The sequence below is a fragment of the Haematobia irritans genome, chromosome 1 (genome assembly GCF_050003625.1).
Source record: "Haematobia irritans isolate KBUSLIRL chromosome 1, ASM5000362v1, whole genome shotgun sequence".
In the NCBI taxonomy this organism is placed as follows: Eukaryota; Metazoa; Arthropoda; class Insecta; order Diptera; family Muscidae; genus Haematobia; species Haematobia irritans.
This window is the reverse complement of record NC_134397.1, coordinates 80,118,155-80,132,028: the sequence shown is the minus strand read 5'-3', so window position 1 is coordinate 80,132,028 and position 13,874 is coordinate 80,118,155. Positions and strand designations below refer to the sequence as shown.

General features: G+C 32.3%; 1 long non-coding RNA gene across 1 annotated transcript; it reads right to left on the bottom strand.

Annotated features, from left to right (window-relative positions):
* Window positions 1-3,372: 3,372 nt before the first annotated feature.
* Window positions 3,373-4,258, bottom strand: LOC142239493 (uncharacterized). The gene is made up of 3 exons (XR_012723052.1): window positions 3,925-4,258; window positions 3,781-3,864; window positions 3,373-3,688 (listed from the first exon to the last, which is right to left on the bottom strand). It is a non-coding gene; the product is annotated as an uncharacterized LOC142239493 (long non-coding RNA).
* Window positions 4,259-13,874: the final 9,616 nt, after the last annotated feature.

The following is a 13,874-nucleotide window of genomic DNA, read 5'->3' as shown; positions in this document are numbered from 1 at the left end:
TATGTATGTATGTTTATACTCGACTCCACGTTCTTTTGTTAGTTTTTGAATCCCTTCCAAATTTTAAAGTTTTGTACATAAACAGTTTTTTATTAAAAAATTGTTATTTTTGCAATACAAAATAATATTTTATCCAAAAATCAGTCAATTTCGTTTATATCAAGCACTGTTACTGACTATAAATCTTTAATAACACACATTTCGAAGTTTCATTTAAAAAAAAATAATATAGTATAAATATAAATGTATAAATTAAAAAAAAAAAAAACAAAAATGTTCGGTCGGAGCAGGGATTGAACCCACGACCCTTTGTATGCAAGGCAGACATGCTAACCACTGCTCCACGTGGCAAACAAATGTATGTTTCTGTTAAATAATGTTATGTTTGCATGAGCTCGTGGGCGCTGCAAACTATGCTATATAAATGTAACTTAAAACGATAATTATCTACTGGTGACTATAACAGCTACGTAGCCCAGTGGATAGTGTGTTGGCTTACAAACTGTATGGTCCTCGGTTCGATTCTCCGTGCAGGCGAAAGGTAAAATTTAAAAAATTTATAAAAGTGAATAATTTCTTCAACATTATTTGTATTACAGAAAAAGGTGCCAATAACTAAAAAATTTCGCGGAAGTGAAAATTACGAGTATGTTAGGGAATGAGCACAATCGTGTTTGGGAAAAATTCTTCCAAGCATATAATATTTTTGGCTCAAAATGCTTCTAAACATATAATATGTTCGCATAAAACAAACATATTAATGTTTCGGCAGTATCCAATAATATATGTGCTTCCTGCAAAATATGTTTGGAACATATGTTAAAGAAGCGATTTTTTTTGAGGGTGTAGATATAACAACATATATAATGAGATCTTGAATCAGATCTAATCATATATAGCACTATACATACCATATCTCCGTAGATCTATTTATATCTACAACCACATCTGAGCAGATATAATTATATATACTTTGATATTATTAGACATGATTAGATCTCTCATTTTTACACGGGTATGTATGTTTATACTCGACTCCACGTTCTTCTTTTGTTAGTTTTTGAATTCCTTCCAAATTTTAAAGTTTTGTACAAAAACAGTTTTTTATTACAAGATTGTTATTTTTGCAATAAAAAATAATATTTTATCCAAAAATCATTCAATTTCGTTTATATCAAGCACTGTTACTGACTATAAATCTTTAATAACGCACATTTCGATGTTTCATTTAAAAAAATTAATATAGTATAAATATAAATGTGTAAATTAAAAAAAAAAAAAAAACAAAAAGAATGTTCGGTCGGAGCAGGGATTGAACCCACGACCCTTTGCATGCAAGGCAGACATGCTAACCACTGCTCCACGTGGCAAACAAATGTATGTTTCTGTTAAATAATGTTATGTTTGCATGGGCTCGTGGGCGCTGCAAACTATGCTATATAAATGTAACTTAAAACGATAATTATCTACTGGTGACTATAACAGCTACGTAGCCCAGTGGATAGTGTGTTGGCTTACAAACTGTATGGTCCTCGGTTCGATTCTCCGTGCAGGCGAAAGGTAAAATTTAAAAAATTTATAAAAGTGAATAATTTCTTCAACATTATTTGTATTACAGAGAAAGGTGCCAATAACTAACAAATTTCGTGGAAGTGAAAATTACGAGTATGTTAGGGAATGAGCACAATCGTGTTTGGGAAAAATTCTTCCAAGCATATAATATTTTTGGCTCAAAATGCTTCCAAACATATAATATGTTCACATAAAACAAACATATTAATGTTTCGGCAGTATGCAATAATATATGTGCTTCCTGCAAAATATGTTTGGAACATATGTTAAAGAAGCGATTTTTTTTGAGGGTGTAAATGTGTTTTTTAATATATCGCAAAGAGAGAATTCAAATTCTATTATTGATATCTGTATCCTACACAAAAAATTATGTGGATCCGAAAATAATGGATCCAATTAACTTTTTAATTTAAATGTCTTCATTAACGACAATGATATTTAGTATCAATTGCAGTTTTAACTGTGTATAAAAAAATATTTGATTAAAAAATTTATTGATTTGAACTGCAAATTTCAATTAATTTGTAATGGACAGGTTTTGTAAAAAAAAGCGGTGGCACTCTTGGCGTTTTGCTGCGGCTGTAGCTCGCCGGACATGGGGGGTTCTTCCGCTCTATCCATTCATTTAAGAATTTAAGTGCCTGGTGGAAACATTGTTTTTATAAAACGTTGAACAATGGACGGTTACACAAATTGAATTTGAAATTTAAAATAAAACGGACGGACGGACATTCTAGAAAAGAAAAATACCAGTATTTTGGAATTTGATTATATCCACGAACTGACTTTGCAAACCAGATGCAATTGGTTTGCTGGGCTGCCCTCCCTCTTCATGGTCCCATCTGACCATCCTGTGAGATTCTTTCTTGCCCCACTTTTATCAGAATCCCCCTTACAGTAACTCGCAGAACTTCTCTCACATTAGCTACATTCCCGAACCTTTCAGAAAGAAATCAACACATTGTGTTTCAAATTTAAATAAATTCACATATCATACATATATTCGAATGAAAGAAAAGGTAGGTATAAAAAAAAGGTAATATATAGGTAAGTATATAAGGTTGTAAAGAAATAAGGTAAGTATGTATATAAAGTAAGTTTAAGGTAAGAATATAAGGTTTGTAAAAAATATAGAATCACAATTAGATGGTAAGTATTTGAGGAGAAATAACCTAACCAAAATTTATTTTTTTTTGCTCTAGTTTACTTTTAGTCTTTTTAAGTTTTTTTTTTTTAAATTAAATTTTCAAGTCTTCGTTAATTCGGTTGTGCTTTGCTAATTTTTAATTTTTTTTTAATTATGATTATTTTTCCTCTCACAAAACAGATACATTTGGGAATAATTCATAATTTATAATTTCAGTTTTTCTTCTTCTTTTATGATTTTTCAATTATTTTTAGTTTTTTTCTTTTCGATTTTGTCATTTTTGAAATACTATTAATGTTTTAAGTAATATTCAAAGCTGGTTTAATATTTTTTTTTTTTTGAAATATTTCATTTGATTTTTGAATGCCTTGGAATTTTCAGAATTTTTAATTTTTTTCAGCAAATAATTAATTTTAATTTCAAGAAATAATGAATGATCCTTGATCAAATAGAACGGCTCTTATTTTGTTTTGTTTCAAATTTAATAGAATATTAAAATCAATAAAAACTTTTTATGTAAGCTGAACCAAATTCGTTTTTCTTTGGTAAGTATGTAATAGTTGAATTTATCTTCTTGAACTTCTCTTCGAACTTGAGAATTAACATCAACCACGTTTTTATAGGTAACCATGAGTCTAATTGATTATGTAACAGACAATTTTAGACTTTTTAACTTTATAATTTGGTTCCAGAGCTAATTATTTGATTGTGCACCGAAACCAGAGACGGATCTCGTTCACCACGAAGATTTCTCTTAATTTTTGTTCCTACTGGGTACTTGTACTCACTCATCTGTTTGGGAATACTTTCCTCTCCCCAGGCTACCATATGTAGGTGGCAGTCTTGCCAACCTCGGGATAGTTGTGGTGGCTCTATTTATGTGTGGGCAACTCGGGTCTCAATTCCACAATCACGTATAGATGGATCTGGCAGACAATTCTAGTACCTGAACCGTGTTCCCACAATATCCTAAGTTTTCGCACAATTAAAATAGCAAAGAATAATAAAAAGGATTACTTATATGTCCTCACAGGAGAATACACCAACTAGAAGATGCTTACCCGAGGTTCTCAGAAACAAAAGCATAAAAAAATTCCTGCTCCACACAAACAGTGAACCAAAATGTATTTCCTTGCAATTTTGCTCTAGATTTAAACAAACCAAATTAATTTAAATTCACTTCCTACCATTAGGGACACACATACCGTAGCACTAAATTACCGCAAATGTAGAAACAAAAAAAAATACACAAAAAAAAACAACTCTGTTTCGTAGTAGAAAAAGACCCGATTACTTGCAACTCACAATTGACAATGACCCCAAAGGTTTTTGCATTGTCATTGCAATGTCATCGATCGGTACGTGTCCTTTAGCAAGGTCATGGCCAGTTCTGCCAACTTGTCAAATAATTGGGGTCCATTTGATCCTTTCCAATTGGAATTCATAAAATGTTGGAAATTATCACTAGATGGCGCTAGTCATCTAGGAGAGAAAAATGCAAAAATACATGATTGAATCATCCAGGTAGTCACAATGTCCTAACATTCGGAGTCACGAAGAAGAAGAAAGTAAAAATTGAAATTCGTTCCATACAGATATGGACACAGTGGCCGTCACAAATTTTTGATTGATTCAATTAAAAATGTAATTAATGTTGATTGCGAAAAACAATTAATTTTTTAAGTATGATTAATTGTTTAATAAAGCCGTAAAAATGTTCACTCATTTTCTTAACTAACTTTGTGTTCTTAGTTTGATTAAAACAATGATTGTATCAATTATTTTTTAATTAAAGACTATGAACTTTCTTCTTAGAAAATTTGTTTTTTTTTTTTTAAGAAATTGTGCATCCTGGATTTCAAACTAAAATTATGAAATATAACATAAGGTATAGACCAGCTTGAAAGGATCGTATACTGAAAAAAAAAACAATTAAAAATGAACTAATCTGTAGTAAACTTGACCATGATTTAGCCTTAAGTTTTTTTCTTTGCATTGTAATTCTTCATATCAGAGAGAATAAAAACACAAGAGGACGAAAATTTCTCTTCTACAAAAACAACAAATGTCAACCGTATATATGTCGCACAATGCCTGCAGCTTTGGTATTACCGGCGTTGCGGTCGAAGCGCTGTTTTGATAAATTGTTTATAAAGGCATCGGCAGTTATAATTTCAAATTGTCTGCCAAAAAATTTAATGGAATGAGTAGATTTATATAAAAGAACATGTTGTTATTAAAAAGTAGGTTTTAAAGACTATTTTTCTTACGTTACGTAAAGCCGGCAGAGAACTGAACTGGGTGACGCCGACGCAAACTGTATGATATTTGAGAGAAGCGCCGACAAAAACTGCATGATATTAAAGAAATTTTCCTTCTTCTTTTGTTTCATATATTCATTTGTATTGTAGTAAAAGGTGAGAAATTTTCCTGATGACTGCCACATACTGACGCAGTTTCGCTTCACAGTTTCGTTCCCTTGTCTTTTTATTCTCTCTGTTCATATTAGCTTGTCACCATATTTGCGGACATTTTATAAAATGATGTAAGAATTTCAACTATTATTAGGTAAACGTATCTCATAAAATTTGTACCTGAAACAATTAGAGAAATAATAAAGTAAGCTATATTAACTCAAAAAACTGTGTTGTTGTCGATGTGAAGTCCATAAAAAAACTAAATATTCTAATTTTTAAATTTTAAAAAGGAACACTTACCAATTTTCTATTAAAACCAATTCTCTATAATATAAAAATTTGTCCAAATTCATCTGGGATTGCTCTGAAATTAAATATTTATTTTTTACATTATAGAAAAACTTTAAATTGGTTTTCAAAAAATTTTATTAAAGAAACAATAATATGTATAAAAAAACTAAATATTCTAGTTAAAAGAAACCCAGATTTTTAAAAGAAAACTTACCTATTCACTATTAAATTATAATATAAATTTTTCTTGGGATTCAAGTATATTAAAATGGGTCCTCATTTTTGCATTGCTCTCAAAGCATGCTCTCACTCAAACAAACTTTAAGTAACACCATCTTTACATTAATCACATTCCACTTTGCATTAGTTCACGCATCTGCCGACAAATTACTCCAAAAACAATACTCGTAGAGATATACATATCAGTCTAAGAACGATGAAACTTTTAACTTAATATTAACAAAAGCTGCATGAAATGTTATATACGCATTTCTGAAGAAAATATCTATAAATTTAATTGCATGAGAAAATATTACATTGAGAAATGTTCTCCCCAATATTATTAACTATAGGAAACCAGTAAGAAATTGCTATCCACATTCAAATTAAATTTTCGTAAAAAAATATTTTCTCATACAAAACATCTTTTAGTTAACTGCACATATTATTTAGAAAGTACTTTACATTTCACAAGTAGTTTTATAGTAAGACAAATGAATTTCTAATTACCGGTTAAAAAAATTCCATCGTATTTTGTAGGTAATGAACCAAACGATTGCTACTTAAAAAGGAAAATGTAATAAGTCATATTAAAAATTTGCTTTAATTAACGATACACTTTTTTGTGTATACTATTGTTACGTTTTTATATTGAGGCGTGTTTAATAACCCAATAATTAAAACACAGTTCTTTTCAAATAACGACAATCTACAATTTATTTGCTGAACTGAAAGGTTTCACTTATTTGCTCAACGATGTGAACTGTTTGAATTTTGGCTTACCACAGACTTGACAGATCCATCTGTCCGCTCTTTAAATAGTACTGTACAATGATTTCGAACATTCTCGCTAGTCTGGCCTACAACAATCTCGAATAATCTAAAAACAGATATGGCACATATTTATCTAGAGTAATCTACAAGTTTCTCGTAATTCGTCCGGCAGATGTCGCACATCAGGTTATGTTCATAGTCTTCCCTACAACCAGATATCGCACATATTTATCTAGAACAATCACTTGGTCGCGTCTGTCGCTCATAGTTTTGTCTATCAAGTATCTCGTAATTTATCTGCAGATGGTTATGCTCATATTACTATAACAATAACAATAAATGAAGATAACAAAACAAAAGGGGTTACTTACAATGAGCGATTGAGAAAGATGTTTAGGAAAGTACTAGAAAATAAAGATGATTCTAACAAGTGATGGCGTAATTTTATCGTTACAATTTGAAATTTTAAATTAACGGAAATTAATTTAAATTTACTTAAATCTAGAAATATCAAATCCGTAACACTATGAATAGTGAACTCTTTTAGACATCTTTGTCGCGATAAAATAAAATTGCTCCATGATTTCCGTGAAAATGTGTTCAATGATTTCGCTACTCCAATAATATACCGAAAAAATTAAACTGTTTTATAGTAAGAATGAACTATCTCGGGCGAAAACTGAACTAAATTGTACTTGTATTTTGAGATTTCCACAAAGAGTTGTTAGGGAAACTCTAGTGTCCTGTTGTACTTTATAACTGCAGTTCACGAAATGACATCCTCTCATAGAAGAAAAAATGAACTAAAAGTAAAGAAGATTATGAATAGTAAGAATGAACCATACAGTAGTTCATTCTTACTATTTTTGGGAATCGTACGAAAACGGTAATTTGTTCAATCAATTTTCGAAAGAATCTCCCATTAAACCAGAGGGTAATTTTAAGAGTGTAGTTTTCCGCACCATCCATAAAAACGTTATTTCTAATTATCAGACGAGGTAAAAGGAAAAACATATTATAGTTATATTAGTCATCGTTTATTTGATGACGCGACTCTATGTTATACAATATTCAATATTTTTTTCTTATTATGAACCAAAGGCGTACTTTTTTTAAATATTAAAAAAACTGTATTGATGTACCGGAAATTCTTGTTTTCTAGTCAAGCCACCTAAATATATTGCTAGTCAATTGTATGTGTATGGAAAGTTTTTTTTTCTTAATTAAATATTCACAAATATTTCCACTTAGGAAATAACCATCTGTTTATGGTAACTGCAGTTTTATTAAAATGATTGTAACCACAATGCTTAATAACACTAGTTTACACCGAAAATGTACATTTGATGAGAGTGGACTTTTTTATATGTACAATTGTGATAAGTTACATGGTTAAAAATATATTGATGATAATAGGGCACATTAAAAAAAATGTTATACAGTGATTCTGTGCCGGCAGAAAAGTACAAACAAGTGCAAACCGTTGGAAAACGTCTTGGTTCTCTTCATGTTCGTAAATATGATACTTTAACGTAAGAACTAAGACCAATTAAAAACGACCGAAAAATGACAAAATTATAAACAATTGAGTGAAAAAATCCAAATCCCATTTTCTACTAATGCGATATCAAATCAAATATATATGAGCTACTCAGCCACACAAAAATGGCGATTGCACACAGAAAATTTTCTAAGAGCCCCTAACGGAACAATTCCCCACAAGTCTTTCATGTGCAACTCAGGATATACTCGATTATAAAGAAACTTCATTTTTCAGAAACTGTACTTTCCCCACTATTTATTTTTATAATTCAACTACCAAATAACATAACTATTATATACAAATTATATTTGTTCCACATTTAGTTAATAAATTAAGTATTTGTGTTGTTAGATACGATCCAATACAGCGCTGCTAAATGAATATGAACGTTTACTGCTCGATTTCTCGTGTTTAAAATTTTTGTTTTTTATTGATAAACGAATAGGAAGATTAGCAACGTCTTTTTACTCCCTTTTCCCCTTATTTACAACTTTTCTTCAAGATGCTACTGTCGCAGTGAATGAAGCCGACCCATTTTTGTCAGCGGCGGCTGCCACTAAATTTTTGCTTCCGGCTGCGGCAGCTTGTCTATTCGGCGGCGGACAGTTATCCATTATAAAATCAATTTGAAGTTATCTCGGGATCTATTAATAGACATACTTAACTGTTACTTAAGGAAATACTTTTGCAATATATTGAACAATAAATTGTCCTGATTATTGTTTTTCAGTAAATGAGTAGATCCAATAAGATTTTAATATCGAGATCCTGTGATAGGTTCCCGTAGGGTGTGTGTTGATAACTTTAGAAGCTGCAGGCTTACAAAACCTAGATCGATTCTACATCCGTACAAAAGATACAATGGTAATCAGAATCAAAAACTCAACACAAGCAACGAATACAGCAGTTCAATTTAAACACCAGATTTATGGGTACACACAAGCCGATTTAAAGAAACTGTATTTACAAACGATACAATTTTTGGACTGAGACTGAACTAAAATGAGACTGAACTTCGTATAGCGCAAAACAATAAAGACAGAAAAATTTATTATTTTCAATAAATTTTCTTCAATTTGACTGAAAGTATTAACTTATTGATATAATGTTGGAATTGGCCAAATATTTTAAATGTTTAACATTTTATAGAATAAACCTACATAGGGATGTGTGTTTAAGATTTTGACTAAGTGTACAAATTCGAGAGAGGTTTCTGTAATGTGGACTATGTTATTGTTGACTCACAGTTTGTAAAAGCAAAATTTCCAGATATGAAATGAAAAAAGGAAAACAAGCGGATTCGGTTTTAAGATGGAGTTTGCGTTAATTTTTACAAATTGTGTTATATATGATAGGATACAATGTCAGATCTCAGCATATATATTGTTATATCTAATATATAAAAATAAGTCGGGTTTTCCTTTCTGACGTAATAACTCCAGAACGCACGAATCCAAGGTATTGCATTCTTTGAAAAGGTCTCGGGCTCCATAAGGTTTATAGCAAAGAAAATGCAATAGAAGTTTCAGCGGAAAAGCGGGAAAATCTTTTTTATATACAGCGCCATCTCTGATGCAACTCCAGAACGCACAAACAGACTTCCACAGTTTTGCATTCGTTGGAAAGGTCTCGGGCTCTGTGAGGTTTATAGGAAAGAAAATTCAAGAAAAGTTTCAACGGAAAAGCGGAAAAATGAAAAAATTTTTACATACAGCGCACATTACAAAAATTTATAATTTGAATTCATCGCAGTTGCTTTTGTTATAAAACAATTTTATTTTTTCACATGAAAAATGTTCTGAGAACGTAGAGGGTAATCATGCCGTGAAAATAGGGTACATCATTTTTTGATATCTGGTGGGGGAGGAGGACATCCCTCTTTTTCAAAATTGGGCCAAAGATCTCCAATTTGGGTGAAATATCCAAGGAAGGTTAGGGATGATGTCTAGACAAGGACCCGCTACTTTATTTTTCGATATTTGGTCGCGGAGGTGGACCACCCCTTTATACGATTTTTGTTTAAAGTACAGTAAAAAAAGCATTCTCTGATTTACCTGAGATTTACAGAGAACACGCCGTGAGGTTATGAATTTATTATGGGATACCTCAGTTTTTAATATTTGGTCGGGAAGGGGGACCCCTCTTTGCGCGACTTTTGGTTGAAAGGGGCGTCTAGGCAAAGAACAGCTACTTTATTTTTCGATATTTCCCCGAGGAGGGGGCCTCTCCTTTGCCGACCTTTTTTTAAAGTACACACGGATGAAAAAACTGTTTTTCATATGTTTGGCTATAAACATTATATGTTTGGAACACACATTTTTAAACACAATATTTTTGAGTGCAAGCATATAATGTTCATAAACTAGCATAACATGTTTGGAACATATTTTGTTTGGGACATAAAATGTTTGTAAATATAATATGTTTGGATGCAAACATATATTAATTTAGAAATAGCCTATAAACATATATGTGTTTAGTAGCTTGGAGCGCTTTTTAACAGGGAGCGATATTGAATTAAGTTGGTGGTTGTTGCTTGTTATTACAAAATTAACATTTTATTTTTCCTTGGGCAATTGATCAGCTACTTCTTTGATCCTTACAAACTGTGTGGTCCGCTGTTCGAATCCCCTCCGACAAAAGGTAAAATTAAAATAAAAAAATCATAAAATTGAATAATTTCTTCTACAATGTTTGTATTACAGAAAAAGGTGCTAAGAACTAAAAAATCTCGTGGAAGTGAGAAAGATGTGGGGGAATATACAATTAGGCAGAAACAAAATTTTGAGCATTCAGGTCGAAAACCTATGTTGTTAGCACCTATATTACCTGTTTATTTTCATAATTCATTATTATTGTAAATATATAAATAAATAAATAAAATTTTGAGCACAATATTGTTTGGGAGAATTTTTTTTAAGCATATAATATTTTTGGGTGCAAAATGCTTCCAAACATATTATATGTTCACATAATAACATATTGTTTTTTGGAAGAAAACATTATTGAATTTGGATGCAAAATTACAAAATGTTTGGAACTTAGACTACCCAAACATATATTGTTTAGGCCAATATGCTTTTAAACATATTATATATTGGAAGAGATCAAACATATAAATGTTTGGGCAATACCCAAAAATGTATATGCTTGAAGCAAAATATGTTTGGGAGTATATGTTACAGAAGCGATTTTTTGTGAGGGTGCAGTGAAAAAGCTAAAATTTGTCGACTTACTGAGATTTTACGGAGGACTTGGGGGAGATTATGAAATTTATATGAGGTATATGACTTTTTAATATTTCGTCAGGGAAAAATAAAAGGGCACAGGGAAACTTGATTTCTCCTCAAGTACATACCGTGAAACAATTAAACTTTTCCAATTTACTTGAAATTTACAGAGGTTGTGGGGTAGGTTATATTATTATAATGGATATCTGATTTTGTGATATTCGGAAGGGACGAGGGGCCTGCCCTTGCCCTACTGTTTAAAAATTGGGCTTATAAATTGCTTGAGATTTTATGGGACGTCTACACAATATACGCTACATCATGTTTCGATATTGGGACGGAGAGGGAGACCTCCTCCAAAACTGAGAAACAACTAGAATTCTGAAATTTACAAAGGCCGTAGAGGAAGGTTATGAAATCAATATGGTGTACTTGATTTTTGGGTATTTGGACGGGAACCTTCTCCTTGCCCCACACTATGAAACTTGAAGGAAAGTTTACAGATTTTCTTGGAATTTGCAGAGAAAGTGACGTCCCTTTACAAAAAATAGAGCAAACTCTAACCTTCTCCGATTTACTTGAAATTGGGAGAAGATGATTAAATTTATACAGGGTACATGATTTTTCGATGTCTGGTTGGGGAAGGGGAATAGTGAAGTTGGGTAGTTTGTGAAATGAATATAGGGTACATGAATTTATGATATCTGGTCGGGGAGGAGCGTAGGAGGGGGTTCCCTTTTGCCCGATTTTTTGAAAATAGAAAGTAGAAGATTGTCGATAAATGGGAACTCGGTACATAATTTTATGATTTTTCCACAGGCTTCTTTTTAAAGTAAAAAACTTAAATTTATATGAAGTTGACAGGCAATGTAGAGGGTCCTTCATTTTCCGGTATATGTTTGGGAAAGGCATGTTCTCCGTGTCCAACACAAATGTTAATATGGTCAATTTTGAAGTACTTTTACTTTTTCCGATTTATTGGATGGTATATTGAGGAAAAATAAACCTCCACTTGACAAACCACACTTGAAATTCAAAGGAAATGTAGAAGATTGTCCAACGATTGAATAGAGAAAAATTAAAAAACAAAAATTGGTTGAAAGGGTACACCCCCTACCCGACGTTTGTTAAGTCGGTCCGTTTTACAATTGCACAACCGTATGTATATAAACGAAAAAGCAAGTAGTCAGATTTTTTATGAAATGTGCAGAACACGAGTGTGGAAACCATGGGGTGATTAATTAGTACTTCAGTTTTTGTGCCAGACTTCCCCTGACCCCACTCTTCAAAAGAGTTCAAATCTTTTCGAATTTGTTTTCAAATCGAAGGATATGGTTGACTAAGATAACGAAAATATGCTTCGGGAGGCGCAGCGAAGCGGGCCGGGTTATGCTAGTCTAAATTATTATATGAACAATATCTAAGAAGATATCTTCATATATGGCATTATACCCAATTACATACACCATATATTGCACCATATCTAATCGTACATGGGATCGTATATGGGAATAAATCAAATATTAGTACAGGAAATAAAAATAGATATTTTTTTCATTTTTAACATATTACTGTAACACTATTTTGGCTATACACGGCAGTAGTTAGTCCTATAGTGCTATATGGTGTTGAAGTCTGGTGGCCGGCACTTCAGCAGCCGACAAGTTTAGACAAAGTTCAGCGTATGGCGTGCTTGTGTATCTCAGGAACAGATTCCCTTAATGTCGTGCTGCATCTATTGCCTTTAGACATTTTGGCCAAACAGTCAGCTGCAACAACGGCAGTGCGGTTGCGCGAGCTATCGCTGTGGTCAGAAAAAAAGGTACGGTCACAGTTCGGTCCTCAAAATAATGCCAGATGTGCCAAACGTAGTGGATTACACTCTGGCGTAACCACTTTTCGACAACAAGTTTGAAACTCTAATTCCAAACAGTGAGGCGTGGTGCACACAGACGCCATGGAATACAAGTTACATAGATTTCTATACTGATGGCTCCAAATTTGATGGACAAGTTGGTTTCGGAGTATATTCCTGGAACTTCGAATATCGAAACGATTACCCAATTACTGTAGCGTTTTTCAGGCAGAAATACTAGCAATAAGAAAGGTGGCGAATTGGCTGAGAAGTAATGTTCCAACAAATGTTGGCATTAATATATGCTCAGACAGTCAACCTGCAATAAAATCCTTGGATTCTCTGTTCCTTAACTCGAAAACGGCCATCGACTGCCGCAAATCTCCCAACGAGATGGCTGAGCAGTACAATATTTAGCTAATATGGGTGCCTGGCCATAGGAATATACCGGGGAACTGCGAAGCGGATGTGTTAGCACACACAGAAAACAGATTTGTTGGAAAACGTTTGCAGTAATAAATATTCGACACTCAGAACATAATATAAGTTGTCTCAATAGTTTTCCAGTATTGTTGAATATTATTTGTCCCCTACAACCATTTGGTGAAAATTGCAATAAGTTTTCTTGTGTGTTGAAAGATAAATAGTTGTGACAACCAAATGTCACTTCTATGAAAAATATTTCCTGACATCGGTACATACGACCGACCGTAAAGAAATTTCTCAACTGTTATTTAGTAATCATCACTCACATTTGGTAACCACAGCCGAATTCGATTTGAATAATTTTTCAAATGTCAATGTCATTATTGTTTCTATTATTAAA